A 19,286-nucleotide genomic window follows, 5' to 3' on the forward strand; every position below is an offset into this window, starting at 1 on the left:
CTTTCACTTTGGCTCTGAGTTACCTGTCAAATAAATAAATAAATAAAATAAGAAATTTACTTTTTTTTCCAAGCAGAAGTGAAACTTCATAAACCAGGGACGAAAACCTTGGTTTGCCTACACCCATGTTCAGTATAGTCAGTGTTGCAAAGCTGAAAGTGAAACTAAATCCTTTAGTGCCTCCCCAGCAGCTGTGCTGACAGGTCCAGGGCTGGGGTGTCAAAAGAAGCGTGATTGTTAATGCCTTTGTTAGTCACCAGATGAAGTGGGTGACATTTTGGTGATAGTCCTCTGTTCCTTCCCATGTGGAGGTCTGCCATATGATTATTTGGTAGCTTTTTTGCTAATTCTTGCAGGCACATTTCCTCGTACTTGCATTCATTTCTGCAGACTTGTCAAAAGAACGCTACACACAATGCATAAATTCAAAAATTAAACCACTCCTTCCCCAGCTGTTCCCTTCAATGCATTCACCACTTTGACAGCATTGAATCATGCAGCCTACGTGATTCATTTAGACACGCAGGCAATTGCTCATCATTTCATTAATATTCAGATATTATTCAGACATCAAACATCTAAATTCTTCTTAAGCACATACAGTATATATCACGTATTTACCATTCTCTTCTATGTTTGTTGGGAAGCATTATTTCAGACAGAAGACCGTGCTGGTGTCACCTTATTACTCAAAATACAACTAGGTTATTACAGTTGGTGTTAATACACAATTATCTAGAGCACTACGGTTATGATTCTTTCTTTTTTTTTCACAAGGCAATTAGAAAAGAAACTAAATTGTTTTGCTAAGTCTATCAATAAATGCATATTTTATAGACTATTTACACACCATTCTAACTCAAACGATTCTTTTTTTAGCTCCTAGATTCTGCTGAATAACAGCCTGGTACAGAAACTTGTACATCATTGCAAAACAAAGTCATCTGACTTGCCGAGCTTTATTTTCCTCTCCCAGAAGTTAAGTCAGATAAACTCCGACTCTGTTCTACTCAGTTCAAAACCATAGACAGCTCCCGTGTGTGTTGACGGCCTCAGAGATGAGTGCTTTGGTGACAGAGGGGGGCCTAAGATGGATTAGATATGGTTTTATCAATGAGCACCAGGCTGGCATGGCGGCTGCAATCTCTTATCGTGTCGTCTCAATTTGTAAAGCAGAAGGAACAAGGAAAAGTGGAAAGAGGAGATGGGATGACTAAGTTAAAACAGGGGAACGAAGCGGATATTTTTCAAGAAGCGAAAAATGTTAGAAAAAAGTGAGTTTCAGTGGTGAAAAAACAGCATTGTTTAGCAAAGGTGCCTCAGTGAGGATTTGAATGTCAACTGGCACTGAATAATTGCGTGTGCCAAAGGCAAGCCATGTGGCCTTCTTGTGACAATGAATTTCTCGACTCCTCTTTAAACCTGCATCTTTATTAGACCACCCTCTCTTGAAATAAAGTTCATATGACATTTTATGTTTCTATTATTTATGAGTTCGGCGGCTGTTCATTTTATGGGCTCTTGCCACCCCTCCAGGCTCTTTTTTTTGAGCCAGCTTGCCATCAATCTTTGCTGTCGCCTTTCTTGTCACATTTTTGTCCAAAGGTTTTGATCGTTTGTCCTTTGTCCTGACAAATAGATTAGTACAGTTTTGCATGGATGTTTGGAATGTCAAACTCTATTATGTCTCTTTCACACTGGAAAAACAGGGCTCCCTAGAAACAAGTCAAACATTCTTAAAATTTGGGAAAAACACTTATTTTTGTTGATGTTATGTCAATTTTCAGCTAAAGTACCATAACATCTTCATTCTAGTGTCTTCTGTTCCATCAGCTTTGGTGCATTTTGCCAAGCATAAGTGATACACACAGGGTCTTTAGAATTTAATGTAATGCTTGGCCCACTAAGGCTTAACTGTTATGTCTTGTGGATTTGTTGATGTTTGTTTTTCGTAGCATGGCCCCCTCGTTTTTGAAAGGACTTGAGATTCATGAAGATTTTTTTTTATGCCACTTTCATGCTGTTTTGTTGCTCTTGTCCCACTAGCGACTCAGAGTGTTTTGAGGAATGATGTGAATCATCATGTCACAAACAACGATCGGTTTTAAGCTCCCAGACAAAGTGCAGTAGAGTGGGAGCAAATCCTTTCTTTTAAATCCCTGGCATTTTTCAAACAATATACTTTTTTTTCCCTCTGGACAATTGTAATATGCTTATTTCTTTCCCCTGTTGTAGGAGTTGAGGGATTTAGGATGTTGTCCTTTCTGTGCATTTAGAAGCAGCTCGCTGAGAGCATTTGTAACATCGTGCATTAGTCTTTTGAAGAAACCCCATAAACCTGTACGGCATTGTGCCGTATCTTAATCTGTGGCATATGGCTTTCAAATGACCAGCTTACACCTTGTCTGTCTCAGATCTAATCTGCTATTAAAATAAGCCAATCCTTTTAAATACTGCAAGTGTAATAAGATTATAGTCTTAAATGGACGACGTGATGTACTGGGAATAAAATTGCTTTGTTAAATTGTTCATTAAAGGACAAAACATCAGTCTCAAATGAGTGTTGTATTTTCCAGCATTTCTTTATTTACATTGGGCTCCTTTGTTATGTTTATTGCACAATTTATAATTCCTGAAGCAAGCAGACAAATAATCAGGTTAAAGGCTTGCCAGGTTTCTTCCCAATCCTTTGAATTCTGTAGGTCCAAAATATCTATAATGGCTCTGAGACTGAGTTTCCATTTGGCTGATTTACAACTGCCCTCTTTTTGTCTTTGGAAAGACTACTTGACTTGATCTAGAGTGCCAAACACATTGGTACCACTTGAATTTTTAATGCTGCTCTAACCTCCAACTCTGGCTGCCAATTCAAAGCTTGCTCTGAGATTGGAATTCAGTTGTCTAGACATAATCTCAAAAGGAATAAAGGGGGGCTTTAAGAAAGAGAGCAAGACAATATCTTTTCTTTTAAATAATCATGGCTGAACTATCACAGAAGTAAAAGAAAAACAAAGCAAGGAGAATTGAAACACTCGATTTTATCGTTTGTCCCATCAGCACATCATTATGTGACAGCAACCGTGTTACAGTCTTCAGTACAGTCAGATGCATTAATTATTCATATGAGTCCAATTTCTGTTTCACTTTGAGGGTTCTCATATGCAATTAGATGTAATGAATGTGCTCCTTAATTACATTCATTTGTGCAAATTTTCATTCCCCACTGAATTTTTCTGTGGAAACATTGTGACACTGACCAATGCCATATCATTTGCAATGTGACCAAATCCATTCAGCGTAGAACAATTAGCTGTAATTAGTGTTACAATGTCATCAGCTACCACGGGGAAAGACTAAGCTGACATGCGAGGCAGAAGAGGACCCTTGTTCAGAGAGTCACAAGTCTAATAATATGGCAGGAACCAGGTAATTGGCTGACCACAAGCTCGGAGTGAGATGAACTACAGCAGGACTGTTCGGATAAGTTTTTTTTTATTTTTATTTTTTTTTTTTTCTTCTCTTATTGGAGCCATGAACAAGTGTTCTCTTTCACAGCGACGCCACACTTAATAAGGAACAGTTCAACCTTGTACATTGCCAGCCCATCTCATCATCTGCTGCTGACAAATGAGTGCCTCTGCTGGAGTAATTAAGAATGAAATGCCTTGCTTAAGGGTACAGTGCTGGCAGTTGAAAGATGGGAGGAAGTATTTCTCTTCCGTTTCACATCATGACCTTACATATTGTCACATTATCACACATATTCTGGCGGCATATTTAATTCATGCTGCCCATAAAATGGTAATTCAGCTTATTCCTTTCCTTGCAGTAATCTCGCAATCTGTACACTAACTTCTTTGGACGGTACATTTTTTCCCCCCTTCATGTCTTTCACATCCAGTTTGCTTCTTGCCACATATTCTCCTCTATATAAATAAAGCTCCTTGGTGCCTTCTGGCTCCCAAAACTTTATAAAATCTGCCGCAGTGGAGTTACAGCCAGGATAAATGAAACAATGGCTGTGTAGGTTAGACAGTTTTTTTTTCTGTCATTCTCCCTCTTCCTATTTATTTAACTGCCGGGGGTATAGCACTGAGTAAGAGGAGAATTAAACTGACTCATTTGTATCCTTTTCATTCGACTAGGATTTGGTTGAAGAGCTCAGTTCTAAGAGGTGAGGTGGAGGGGAGTCCTCGTTTAATCTGGTTCAAATGCCACACCAGACGTCTTGGAGAGAGACGCGCTATTGATCTGGAGGAGTCGACTCAGCTCACAGAAATCTCTCTCCACCTTCCTTCAAACAATTGAAAAGTGACATGCTAGAAACCTCCCTTTTCCCAGCATTAGGACTTTGTCTTTGTTATCTCACCTGAGACCTCTGTGAAGCCGAGACCCCGGCTTTCTAGTGCAATCATCCAGATCCCACAATGACAAGACAGGAGAAAGACTTTAAAAGGTTTTCAAATAGTCGATGATTGGCTCCTGTCAACTCTCTGAAAAGCTTTCTCCACACGTTTTCTCCATTGATATTTACAACCACAGTGCTGAAAAATTACAGCTTCTAATGAAAATTGAAAGCAGCACTGAAAACATAAAATCAACAGCTAGCTGTTAAGCTCTACCTCCTGTTAAGAGGCTATGTCATTCTTGTTTTTCCATTTTTGTTTTGGTGCAAAAAGGCTTTTATTAGGGTGATTTATATTTTCTATATCTTTTTGTAACACATTCATTTCTTATATTGAATCTTTTGAAATGTTTATGTGACATTTTAACCAGGTGTTTTAAAGAAGGTTCAATTTTAAGTCCTTGAAAATGTTGCAAAATCTTTCAAACAAAAGATTGTAGGTGTTTTTTTGAAATACAACTGACGAATTCAGCTTGACGCTGCAGCTCTCTCCAAGAGCTGCACAATTAAAATGCTTTTATCAAAGTTGTTAACTTGTTCAGTAAGACTTGTGTTTGGCTTGGGAAAGGATCAATAGCTGCCAAGTTTGATTGCATCTATGAACAATCTGTTCTGAACTGGGCAAGGTAAGAGACAGACTTCAAAGATAGAGCCTCAAAAGCCCCAGCCAACAATTCACTTTGTTCCATTCACTGACTCTGTGATTCCCAAACTGAAATTGCTTGAGCTGCATATGAAACCTATGAAATATTGGGTTTGAGTAAGGTGAGTGGTTGGAGTCCTTGATTCCATCTAGCTGATTTGATCTCAGCTACATCAAAGTATGAGCCTTCCAAAACAACACAACTTAGAATTCAAAAAGGAAAGAGAAAGCACATTGTGTGTTTAACACAAGCATTATCTTTGGCATATGATGCCAAAGGTTACGCAGCGAGTATTTTATTTGTTTCAATCAAGTTCAAATCAGACAACCAGTAAACACTGCAAGCAGGATGTGCTTCCAACACTTCTCCAAGTCTTGTCTTCATTGATGTTGCAACACACCTGGCTTGAGGAGCAGAGACTTTCCCTTTCTTCATAGCAGGAAGAAAACATGGGAAGCAATAAAATATAAATGTGCTAATGATTTATTCAAAGACATTTGTTATAGATAGCATCCACAAAAAAAAAGAAAATCCCAACAGTCTGCATTGTTTTCAAAGTTAGTAGTAGCATCAATAGATACGCAGTTTGGGTTCTTTTATCACTCCCACCAACTCAGCCACACTCACACAAATCAGTGTATAGACTGCCTTATGGATTTTGTTTTTCCTGTGTGTTCTCAAAAAACATTAGTAACGTATCAAAAAAAAGAAAAAGAAATTATTGGTATTTTAAATTTTCAAGCAGAAAAAAATGTCAACATTTGTGATTCTGAATTCCAGATTTTATGTTTGAGTGTAAATGCTGGCGCGATGTTAGAGGTCAGCCGGTGTTGTATCGCAACAAAGCCATTATGCTTTGGCTTGGAGGTGTTGTATTTCAACACTACCAGTGGTACGGTTTATTGTTAACAACTGCATTAGTGAGGCTGAAATGGGGTTAGAGGAAGTGCAGCTGTCTCCCCTCCTCTCCTGCACTCTCCTTCTACACCCCCCCCCTTAAGATGTCGTGCCATAGACACATTAGAATGCATGGTCTCATCTCGTTCTCATTTTTCACATATAGTCGGTCTCAAGGATAAGGATGGCCTTTGCTCAGGAGGACTTATTGACCAAAATAACTGTGCATCAATCTCCTGAAGGCTGAGCAGGCCACAGCATCTCAGGGTTTGTATTTTCAACTCCTCTCTCAGTCTTTAATGTTATTGACCCGGCTTGTCTTGATATGCTGCAGCAAAGCACGGAAAGCATGAACATATGGCAACGCCGTCTCAAAGCTTCGTCGTCCTGATAAAAAGCTGAATTATTGATGCACCCGGGCAAAATGATTATTTCAAGTATGCTGACAGATTAAATTTGCTGGGAGAAAGGCATACGTTGACCAGTGTAAAATTATATTGCTGCTTTTCCCAGCCTTCTTTTCCCAATATGAAAGCAGGAGGACATAAACCGCATTCTTAATGAGAATCATTTCACAATGATAGCAGCAGCATTGCTGCAGTGACATCAATGGTATGATGACAGACGGCTACATCTATGATGCCATCTGTCTATATTTCACATAAATTTCAGCAAAAATGTGTCATTTGCGAGGACGTCTTTTCCTCAAGTGAATTCATTAATATCACAAGCAATAAATAAATCAAAATTGAATGCATGACATTTTAAACACACTGCCACAACGTTCTATTCTTATGGCATTTATGAATTTCTTTTTTTCGATTTTTAGAGTGGTTGAAATATATGAGAAAGCATGCAGATTAAAGGCTTTTTTGCATCCCGAGCTGGCACTGTCAGGTAATTTAGAGAGTCACCACGTAACCATGGAGGGGATTATTCCCGTTTTTTTGTACGCGACCCTATCCCCACCAGATCAATGCATACTCTGACTGGTTGATAAATTGGTACACATGGACAAATAGATCACGCCGGAGGCCACTTACAGTTTGTTAATGCTGACAAATGGAGTGAGTGGTGAGGGAAGAAGGAAGTGGATGGAAAAAAGAGAGGCGGATGAAGTTTAAAGATATGCTAAAGTGGGGGAACCTCAGGTACAGTAGGAGGTTTGGCTTATCAGCGTGTGACAGGGGGGGGCTTTTGAGGTCTTGACACTGAACGCACAAACGCGGTTGCTGTGTTGCCTTCTAGCCAAGAGAGCCAAGGCATCCATCACATTCACTGTGGTCTGTGGTTTTTGCTGCACTTATGCACAGGCTCTTTGTGAGGCATCTGTGGGGACCTCAAGGCAATGCAGCACTCGTAAGGTCGGTCAGCTGCCTGCCATTTCATGCATGCAGAAGCAGACCTGCTCAAAATCCTTGCCAGAAGCTCCTGTAGAAAATCAAAATAGGGAAAAAATAAAAAGAAGACAGACTCTGTCCCTTTGTCCCCACTTCCCCCGAGACCACTGCATGATTGCATTGATTTGTCCTGATTCCATTCAGCCAGGGGTCCCGCTGGATTTCTAGTATCAAACATCTGTCACACGGAGGCAGCCTCATGCTGACTGATTCAAAACTCTTTAAAGGCCCACATTTTCACAAATGAACTCTGAAAAGTCAAGATAAACGGGGGGAACCAGGCAATATCTCATGTTTTCAGAGGTGTGTGGAGACATTATTATTGCATTTTTCAAGCCGAATAACATATTAGTTTAAAATACTGCACATGGTGTTTGTTGTTTTTAAACATTAGGATGCCTCAGCACCTCATTTTCCATTTCTTTCGTTGTCCTTCTGTAATAATAGAAGCAGCTGGAGCCTTTAAACACATATTTCTTCTTGTTTGGATGAAAACAGGTGCATCTAAGATTGGATGGAAGAAAGATGACAAAAAAGACAGTTAATTTGCAGAAAAAAAGTTGCATTGGGCAAAGAGAAAGTTCATCATTTCATCAAAAAAGAAAAAAAACGTAAACATCTCCTGAAGTCAGTCTCAGGCACTGGCGGCAGCATTGCCTTTGTTATGATAAAATCAGGCCCCACTACTGCTGAGCCCTTGATGCTGCAGTTGGCTTAACACGGCAGGTCAGTGAGGGGAGGCAGATGTTGTCTCGAGGCATGTCCCACTGCTTCCGAAAAGATTCTGGCTGGTGTTTCTGGGCTTACAGGTGCAGAGGGGTTGGTGGATAAAGGGTTAGAGGTGCACTTACCCGTAGTTCATCTGCCACAGGCCAGCACTGTGGGGCTGGGATGAGCAGATATGCTCATTTTGATCCACTGATGTATAATAATTGATGATCACCCCTGCTGTCACATCTGGAATCCAGCCGTCCATGCCGTAATGCGTCCCCACTGCCACACATGGCAAGAAGGACGCAGGTTGCCGCTGGCTGCCGGGCTAACTTGTGTCTCATGTGCCAAAAAGGATGGTTGAGGTGGCAGTGTTCCGTGTAACACAGAAAGCCTTTTCTTTTATTCTCTTCAAACACGTGTTGAATGCACAGCTGCATTCATCCCTGAGAGAACTTAATAAATTTGATCACTACAGGCTCTCTTTTTCAAAACAATTTTACCTTGAAGCTTCTTACTGTTATTGTTACTGTCTACATAATGGAGGGAAAAAAGCTCACACAATAATGGTCTGAGATGAAGGACACTGGAGACAGAGAGTGAAAGGAAAAAGTAACCAATAAAAGCCACACAAAAAAGTTTCAATTTAGGATCATTTTAGCTGTACAGTAAACAAAACTGCGACTGGGCGCTCAAAGTGTTTTAAGATAAACCCTTCCACTCAACACACATGCAGCACACGAAGACAAAAAGCCTCCAATTATTCAGTTTAATGAATCTTTGGAGAAGAAAGGATAGAGTGTAGCCAGGAGGTCTGGTGTATCCCTTCTTTTATTAGGTCCAATTATGATTCAAGCTTAAAACCTGACCTACTTTCTCCGTCTTCTGTCTAGGTCCTCCTGCTCATTCAAGAAATAAAGAAAACCTGTTTAACTCATCTGGTTAATCATAAATTGTACAGAGATGTGGAAGTAAAGGCCCATAACTATGAATACTCAGGCTAAACAAAGCTCCCACCTCATCCAGTTGCATTTAAGAACAGAAAGGTCAAACACAAAGCAGCACAACTCACAGCTATAAGACACGAGAACCACCCTCAAGACACTCAATGGTTCGGTTGCAAGAGATCAAAGAGAAAAACCATCAACCTAGAAAAAGTCTTAAAACTAAAGCCATTCTCCCAGGGTCTTTTTTTTTTCTTTAAGAAATGCCATGAAGTGTTTGGAAAGTTATGGTTTCAGCATAAATTTAAAGATCAATAACTGCCATTATCCAGACCATGCTAGACAAAATTCAAACCATTGAGAGGTTTTGTTCAGAAACAAAAAAAAAAGCCCTCCTCCACGTTTATTTTCATTGTGGGCCGCCAGTGATCCGGTCACATTTTAATCGCACTTTTCAGCCTCATTGATTTCACTTTACCACAGTTTGTGCAGAATGAAGTATTGTTCTTTCTTTTCTTCCATCAGGGGTAATTACTCAACAATGGGAGTTTGATATCGTATTAGAAGTCGGGGTGTTTGTGAAAAACAGACTGGAGCTACTTGTATGCTGCAGCCTGGATTAGAACACAACAGGCATCCTCAGACATATGCGGCAGCCTGCATACTCATGCCCAGGCCTTTATTTATGTTCATTCATTTGTACAGCCACGTGTCCAACGCTCACATTTACGACACAACAGAGAAAAAGACAAATAAGACATGTATGGATGCCTTTTCCAATGGATCGTTTCACTTAGTGCTCACAGGTGAATTCTTATTTTTGCTGTACTTATTTGTTTCTTTTTGTTTGTCGTTCAAAGCATGTGAAGCTTAAATTAGCAGCAAGCTCAATCTGTAGTGCAGGTCCTGGATTTTACCCTGTTAAACCCAATGTATCAAAGGATTGAAAGAAAATGTATCTATTTTAAAATAAGACAGTTTTTAAAATGCTGTGATGAAATCCACACAAAGATGACAGTATCCTTTTTTTTAATAAGATATAGATTGTATCAATTATCATATGTTGGGTGATTTGGCAATATTGACATGACATGTTAAAAAAATCAAAATATTGGCATGAGTTTAATCAGGGGTTTATACAAATATACACCTCGTGTGTCCCAAGATGCATCACCCTCAATTGCAATAGTAAAATTGTATCTGTGTGCTCAACTGCTGGACAGGACAAGTTAAAAATGTTTGGGTGCTTAGGAAAAAAAGCACCTTATTTATCCACTGTCTTAAATTTAATTTACATTTTTTTAGTCACATGGCCTTATAAAAAATTGATTATCCATACATTTTGCATTCTTTCAATGCAAAAAAATAGTAATAAATAAAACTGTTGATGAGTTATTCTCATCATAAAATTTAGACTTTTCCCACCAAGAGGGTTTTTGAGAATTCATGGAGGCAACCATTTTCAAATGAGCAGGAAAAGACCTTCTACTGCCTCTAATGATATGATGATGGACTACACGGGCAGAAAAAAATGGACCAAATTTTATACAGTTGCTCCCTTTTTTGTGTGAGAAAAACCTTACATTACAAGATTAAAGCCAAATATTTAACAAATTATTTCACAACTCCTTCGAATTTGCCCAATTTTCACCAGTTTTTTGCACACTTTCCAGCAAACAGGGTAACTTCCATCTGTCCTACCTTTGGAGCATCTGCTGTTGCTTACAGGGCTGTCCACCTCACAAGTCACAAGGACTTGGCTACATCTGTCCCAACAGATAGAAAATCAGGATAGGGCCATCAATTTTGTTAACGCTTCAGTTGACTTTGTGTTATGTTCACTTTAATTTGCTTTTGCTTGCTGCAGTGTACTGAAATATTGCTTTGAGACAAAGTCAACTGGTAGTAACATGTCCCTTTACAGCCCACTCTGCAGGCAGATAATCTGATAAACTCCAGACATAATGGCTGTCCTGCATCCTGATAAATGCCTGTTAAAGGACGGGGGATGGAGGATTTCCCTAACTACATCTAATGAGAGGTTTGGTTGTTAAGAAAATTCAAAACAGCCAAAGAGAGTGCACTTCATCAAATGAGATTGTGGTTTTTTGTGTTGTTGTTTTTCTTTTTTGGCATTTTCATCAACTATAAATTAATGTGCATATTGTCGGTTCTGCTTCTGTCCTTGTGTGTCAAGGTCAATATAGATCTCATGTTCAGGTTTATTAAGGCAATTTTTATATTATATATTATAATACTGCACCAAATTGCATTTTTCCCTCCAACAACTAGCTTTTTAAAACAAATCCTACCTTCTGTTTCTAATCCTGAATCTCTCTAATGTTTGATTTCAAATTAAAACTAAAGCAAAGTTGCTGAAATTAGCCATTGTGAGTGAAGGAAGCTCACTCCTTCACACACACACACACACACGCACACCCCCACATACACACTTTTCTAGGGCAAATGCGTCAGCTTTTCCTCACAAGGTAAAATATGCAATCTGCGCCTGCCAGTCTGCAAGCAAGTTTTGGGTTAATCCTCATGAATACGTGACTTTGTCCTCATGAATAAGTAAAAACCTGCTCACTGGGTAATTGAGGTGCTCTGCCACTAACAAATGAGGACACAATTTGTAAATGGGATTTTTTTTCTCACTCTCTCAATCTGGCCTCAGAGAGATTTATAGCGCATAAAAGCGCTTAGTAAAATCATATTGATATTTTGTACAAGGAAGATGTGACATTGAAATATTGCATTCTCCCCTCAGGACTGTGGGAGAGATCTATAATATTCCTGTTTCTCGTTTCCGTCAGTTTTGGACAAGCTTAAGGGTAGAAATGTCACCAAGTTTATATTGCTAATTTTGCAGGGTTTTTTTTTCCACTTTCTAATAATCCATGTTTCAGAAACACATGAATCTTTGTGAATGGTAAAAGTCATCAAATTTCTTATCTATATCTCTTGCAGTGCTAAATAACAAAAAAGAAAAAGAGAAGACAGGCTGAAATACACAGCAAGACTCCATCATGTGTGTTTCCTTTTAACAAAGAAATCCTCTTTTAGTTAAGGTGGCTCATCATTGCCAATTACGTCTGTAAAGGATTCCAAATATTTGCCTGCTTTGTAGGGAAACAGCTGTCGTTTGTGACAGAGCACTTTATCGCAATTTCTCACGGCGATAACCTCAAAAAGGTTCCAACATGTCAGTACAACCACAACAGGATGGTAATAGGCCTACAAATATTTGCAAAATGAGTTTAGTTTAGGGTATTTTAGGCAATTTCTAGAAGCATCAGTTAATTTAGTAAATATTATTATTGAGTAAAAGTCATGAAACTTATTTATCATCAACACAGTTGGCATTTTGATAGGGAAAAAAAGTATTAATATGACAAAATAATTGAAATTGAAATAGAATTACATATTGTGTGTTTAGTTTGGAAATGCGAAAACATCTCAACTTTGTCAAAACATGTTTTAGATTGGCTTTGTGCTAAAATTTTCTTTTTTCAATGTGTCCCTCTAAACTGATATTCTCTAAGGGTGTGTTCAGACTGGACACATTTGGTTCCCTTAACCCTTGTGCTATCCTATGACCCCACCCTTACATTGACGTGTTATCCCTACCATGACAAAGGTGGATAAAGGATTTCATGTACTGATGATGATGTCCGTGGACACCAGTGAAGATCACAAATCATTGAAGAAAAAAGGTTCAGCGCACTGTCTAGTGGGGTCTAGATGACCCAACTCCCAATGTTAAAGTGCTTAGGATAGCACAAGGGTTATAGTGAACCAGAGTTTTTTCCCCTGATAATCCGGAACAACTTTTCAGTCTGAACACATTCAAGCGGACCCTGGTCCGGGACCAGGAACCGGTCTCTGACTCATCTTTCATGGTGGTCTCGGTTTGTTTCCAATCAAACTGAGCTTTGGTTTGCTCTGAGATTCCTCAGTCTGAACTCAGTCTCAAGTCTGAGTCTGAAGTCCAAAATTTGGCTGATCGCATTATGTTACACCACACAGGAACACATTTATAAAAGCTAAAGATCAGGTACTGATCATCAAACACAACATTAAATGGATGTTATATTTCTTTCACCTTTTCTGAAATGTCAAGGTCTATTGTTTTCTAGAAACTCTGCATTTCTCATTTTCAGGTTTGAGGGTTTTTGTAAAGTAGTTTGCAAAGTTTCCTCTAGAGGACCCGGACTGTTAAAAATTCAAATTGCATTTATTCTCTGATGTGTATAAACATTACCTAATAAAATTGTGAAAATTACAAGTCATACCCTGCATGGGGAAAATTAAGATGTTTTTTTTTTTTTCCTATGGTTCTGTGATATCGGGTCATAGCACAAAACAAAATCCACTTTTTAACATTACAACAGTTGATTCCAGTTTCAGGAGACATGAGATGTCAACCTTTGTGGAACTACTAAAAACTACTAAAACACAAAGCATGATGACAAACAATGTCCAAAACTCGTGACACTTCCAGCTCCCACCACTTAGCTCTCCAGTTCCTTTTTATGTTGTTCGATACCTCACCAAAGCTAGGTTTGAAATGCGCATTGATTTCAGTGGGGTCCTCTTCACCAGTGCTGCCCCTAACATCTTGTGCCTGACCCACTTATTTTCTCATCTTTCCCTGTTCTCTCGTGAGAGTTATCCTTGCACGTTGTATTTCCCATTACAGCTCGAGTGGATGCGAGCCAAGTATGATTGCACTGCATAGACTGTCCCTCATTCTCTCCACTGGATGACTCACACAAACACACTCTGACTACCTGAATGAGTTAGGTGATACCAGCGCAGTCAGCCAACAAATAAATCACCAGACAAATTGACTTAAACGCCACAAGAGAGACTGTCTTGAAAGAAGTTGTTGAACACTGCATGTACTATAAAGATTGCATCCATGATGAGTATTGACAAAGTATTGTGTTTAAAACCCAACCGATTCCATAAGATTCCACTGACCACATGGTTTCAGAGAGCCCCCTTCCCTTTGCTCAGCCTTAGTGTCTGGGGAAAACATGCCGCCCGTTTCCACAAAGTCACACTTTCAGTGGATCAAATTATGTTCGAAAATGTACATAACAAGCCTCCAGGTAGCAGAGAAGCTTGTTTTTTTGTTTTGTTTTTCATGCTCACCCTGTCAAAGAGGTGCATGCTGGGTAAACAGAACCACCTAATAATGTACATTTTCACTGCATCTGTTCTTTTCAGCCCTTGCGTTAGTGGTGACATAAATTAGAAATTCCTCAAAGTAAAATGAAAAAGAGATGAATGTAAACAGTGATCAAACGTGGAGCCAGCTTTCGGCTCCGGTTCAGTTTGCAATGAAAATTGGAATTTCCCAACTTTACAATGCAAACAGGAGAAACCTGCATGTTCTTCTATCAGGGCTGATTAGAGAGACACACACATACACATCTGCAAGCTCGGGGCAGCATTTTTTTTTTCTCCAGACTCTTTGGGATTTAGTTTAATCGTGTAACGAAAGCAGCGGCTTCATCTTTTAAAGGGCATAACAACAGAAAATACCCAGACAATTTGTTTTGTGTATGGAGGGAAAAAAAAAGAAACAATATAATGAAAAATGTACTAAAATCAGATAAAGGAATTTCCGCAGCTTGGAAATCTGTCAAATATAAAAAGGACATGGGCTGTTCATTACTTATTTGGCAGAAGCTTTGAGACTTTTTTTCTATTCTAATTGTTGCACAGCCAAAAAAGGATGAGGCTTGCAAAGTTTAAGCTGGAGTTTAGGTTTCTTTGGAAGTCTGCATAATATTTCTTAATAGGGTTGAAAGCAGGCTTGAGGCAGGTCTGTAGAGATTCCCTCTGCCTTCCCTGGATTATCATGTTTAAGCAGCTTCCTTGGGAGCATCCAGACTGAGAATTTAAAGTCAAGTTTTGAGGGGGGAAAAGGGAAATAAATGTTCTCACTTTAGTTGTTTTGCCAATTATCTTAATCTCATATTCACAATACTTACTTGCTGATCATACCTATTTATATGTTCATCTAGGATTTCCAGTTGCTGCAAATTGTGTCTAAATAATGATTTAATAACATCAGTGTTCCAGTTATGAGTATTAAAGGACTGTTTTCCGGAGGAATTTATATCAACGTTCACCCAGAAGTGACCTCAGGAGAATTTGGGACTTCTCAAGAAGAATCCGCATTATTGTTTCATGCAGTTGACACATATTGAGCAATATAGGGCATGACGAATCCTCAAAAGCACGTTGCAATTTCACATTAAAACATATGGTGAAATTACCATTCAGTAAAACTATTGATCTTCAGTTGAGGAAAAATTATAAAGGGTGCATCCTGGGGAGAGGTTTGCACTTTGAACATGCTGCAGCCTCATTATGCATGTAAGACAAAGTCTACTCTCGTGAGGTGGAAAATCTGAATTTATGGGGTTACCTGCTGTCTAGTTTTCTTTCACAGCAAAAGCTTTTGCAATTTCCGACAGTGGCGGGATTTGAGCAAAGACTGTGATTCATCTCTTTGCTAGTTAAATGTTTAAAGAAGACATGCAATTTAAATTGCAGTAGAGCTCATCAATATGAAATTGGACTAGTGGAGGGAGACAAAATTTAAGGAGGCAGCCCAGCAGCTGCTGTACCTTCTTCCGTGTTCTGGTGCTCCATTTTCCACCCTGAAATCAGAAAAACCTAAAGTTTTCTCTACAGTTTGGATTTCCTGATAATTAATGGCACATCTGGAAACATCTATCAAAGTCTGAGTAAGAAAATCCCAAAAAAGTTTTTTCATTTTGACAGAATAAATTGAAACATTTTCAATTTTGTAGCAAACAATCAAAATACATTTCATAAAATAAAATAAAAATAGATCATATGCAAATAAATATTTTGATGATGTCAAAAAATCATAAAATCTCTTTATTAGTTTAGTATTTGCTGATGATATAAATAGATAAACTTTTTTTTTTTAACTTGTCCTGTCCAACAGCTGGGCAAACAGATAAGAGCTGAAGACCTCTTGTGTTGGACATGTTTTACTTTAACAATAGGGGTTACGAATCTTCAGACAAACCAGAGGTATGTCTGAATAAACCCCTTTTGTAATCAAGGCCAAACTTTATTCATTTCATTCATATTTGAAAATCTTTTTTGTTGGACCGGACGGAAAAAGAAAGGAGGAAGGAAGAAAGAGGGATATTAGAGAGGGGGGGTAGGAAGGTGATTATGGGGGGTAAAACCATGAAACAGCACACAGCAACAAGTTTCTGGATGGTTACACTCATTACAGTGAGGGTCAGATGTAATACAAGTCTATAAGGGCGGGGCCTGTCCACACACACACTCAGTTTATGTAATAACATACCTGTTGGCTCCAAAAAATGTCCACGTGTCAACATGTACACAATACAAATAATGTTCACACACGCATACTTATGCCTTCAAACCAACTAGTGTGAAATATTTCATTCAATTACATACAATTTTTGTGCAAAGGTGAGTTAACACCTGTGCACCCTATTTGAAAAAGCATCTGTGGGTTTTTGACCCTATTTTCTGTCACTCAAAACATGATCAGCCAACTTCTATTTTAAATGTATTGCTCAGAGACAAAGTGTGCCGCATTTGAAGATGTTATGGATTTCTTAATTTACATGAGTTGTTAGCTGCATCCTAAAAGGATTGTCATCATGCAGTTGCCATTACCAAAATAATTGAGGAGAGTTGTAAAACCACCATTTTCCAGATGCTTTTGACCAGACCTATTTAGTTTTAATTTCTAAGGTCATACCAGAGTCCATTTTGACTGATAATTAGGATCTGCTAAAACATAAATGTCTCTCTATATGAAGAAATAATATGTATAGAAAGAAAGCCAGAGTTCAATAGACTTCCTGTCATCGACTTCTTCAGCTGATGAAATGCCCAAGGCAGCAAGGCGAGAGGGAGCCATTTGCAGAGTTGACAGATTCCATCACGGATGACTTTAGCATACCTGAAGCGGCTCTTTCCCTCCCCTCCACATGCCCTCTGCAAGAGATAGGTGTGATGCTTCCGATTTTATGGCTCTTCAAAATGCTAGCGAAGCCAGTCTTCCCAAACCACTGTTAAAATCTGACAAAACTTGATCAAACCCCTTCAACGAGCTCAGAGCTTCACTACACCCACGGTCCACCCACAGGCACATTTGTATCACTCCCTGACGTGCTCTGCCCCCATAACCAGCTCACTGACTTCCTGGATTTTAAACTTGGCTGCTGATATAAGGTAGTATAGAAAACAAATAATTCCTTTTGCAGCAGAGTTCTTGATCTTCCTCGATTCGATCCCCGACTCCACACCACTGCTGGCAGTGCTAGAAGAACATCAGCATGTGATCTCAGACTCTGATGTGGGTGATTTTCCCAAATCCACTCTTTACTGCAGTAAGTAATACTCAAACCTCACTCGAAAGCCTCCCCTCTATTAATAGGCTGCAGTAAAAATTTCAATTAAAAAGTAAACTGACAGTTCAATAAAATATAATCACAGTCTTATAGACATGCTCTCTTGAGTCATAATGCAGAATTAGCAACAGGAGCGCAACTACTTTACTACCTCGCTCTTTCATTATATTCTTAAGCAAATGAGTTCACCTATTGAAGTTGCTTCCCCTTTTATTTTTGAAAGCCCCTGGACTCTGCAGGAAAGCAAAAGCCTGTGCAAACACTTAAAAAACACACAAATCACTGTTTTTTTTAAATTAAAAGTATAAAAGAAGTAAGTTAATAAAATGAATAAATCCAGTTACTACTGTGGAGCAATAGAAGAGCTGTATATTGAGACAAACACTGTCAACACCATTGTTCAGTTTTTCTTTAGTACTTTAATAAATAAAAATAAATTGTTTCTGGGGTTTTTTAAAGGGAAAAAGTTTATAGGAGAATCAAGAATATGTTAAAGTGTTTTGTTTTTTTTCATGTGAAGCTAAAGATAAAAGTCACTTTCTGAAGTTATGGACACACCAGGCATGAGTCACACGTTCAAGAATTTGTGTTTTGCCTATGGTGTGTGGAATGTGGAATATCCACTCATATGTGCATATTCATCCCATTCTACTGTACAGTCTTATGTATTATGTTTTTATATAGTATTTTCAATATTGTTGGAAAAGAGCTGCTGGAAAAAATGTCATTGTGCACTGCATAATGACAATAAATTCTGATTCTGGTGTTCCCATTGGACTTTCGCTACCCAATACTAGCACATGTACAGTTGGAAAAGGCTTGGTGCAAAATGTTAAAACTGCGCTAATGTCAAGAATCTTGCTTCAGGCTTTTTTTTTTTCCACAGCTCTATTCCAATATATAAAAGACATGAGCGGGCTCGAACCACAATTATTTATTTCTGTTTCATGATCAATTTTCAACCGGTTGTCAGCTCGGTGAATTGAAAAGGATGCTACCCATTCATCACAACCACATTCAGGTACCTGGTTGGTCAAAGTTCAACTGGTTTAACTTTCAACCCAAATTCAATTTTCGCACATTTTATGTGTAGAGCTCAAAATCTGACTTAAAAGCTTGCATAGCAGGGCCTAAACATGAGAATTTTGAATAAGGATGTCCGAAATGAACATTTACATAGACTTTTCTTTAGAAATTGTTGTTTGAAAGCACATTGCTGAGATTCTCTCTGTGTGCTGTGATTCAACGCTGTATGTTTTATATAATTTCAGGGTTTGCTTAGTTTTTAAATGTTTTATCCTGGGTTTGATATTCATATATAGTATGTGCCGTTATGGCGTAACCCAAAACTCCCATGGATAGTGGCTAATGTCTGAACCCCTGGTTGTTAAGTTAAAGCCCTTGATCGATTGATTGATTTTCTGTAGATGTGATTCAGTTTTATTGTTTAGGAGCCAGGCAGTCTAAATTCCTCATGTTGCCCCAGTAAACACAGCTAATCCATCGAGCACAGGCGCACAACTAGATATGAGATTGGGCTGCTTCACGCACAAAAACTGGAATATCACTTGGACTCAGTTGTCTGATGTTTCTTCACTCTGATCTTGCCTCTGAATATGTTGTTGATGTTGTGAAGTCACATTGGACATGTGGATGTGCACGGGTGTACATGTTTGTGTGTGTTTTGCCTGTGGTCTGGCAATCAAAGGGAATAGCACAGCTTCATGATTGCACGCTGCCCTTGAAAAAGAAAAAAAAAAAAATCTATTCCCCGTTGAACTCAAAACAGCCCAAAGCCCTTCTCACCAAACTCAATATATTTCTTGTATACATAC

At 38.8% G+C, this 19,286-nt stretch overlaps 1 protein-coding gene across 1 annotated transcript in view; it reads left to right on the forward strand.

Moving 5' to 3' along the window:
- The window catches only part of pcdh11 (protocadherin 11), a 163,374-nt gene that overhangs the window by 117,071 nt on the left and 27,017 nt on the right, over positions 1–19,286 (forward strand). The window lies entirely within an intron of this gene.

This window comes from Oryzias latipes, chromosome 10 (assembly GCF_053564925.1).
Source record: "Oryzias latipes strain Hd-rR chromosome 10, Olatipes_Hd-rR_3.1".
Taxonomy (NCBI): domain Eukaryota; kingdom Metazoa; phylum Chordata; class Actinopteri; order Beloniformes; family Adrianichthyidae; genus Oryzias; species Oryzias latipes.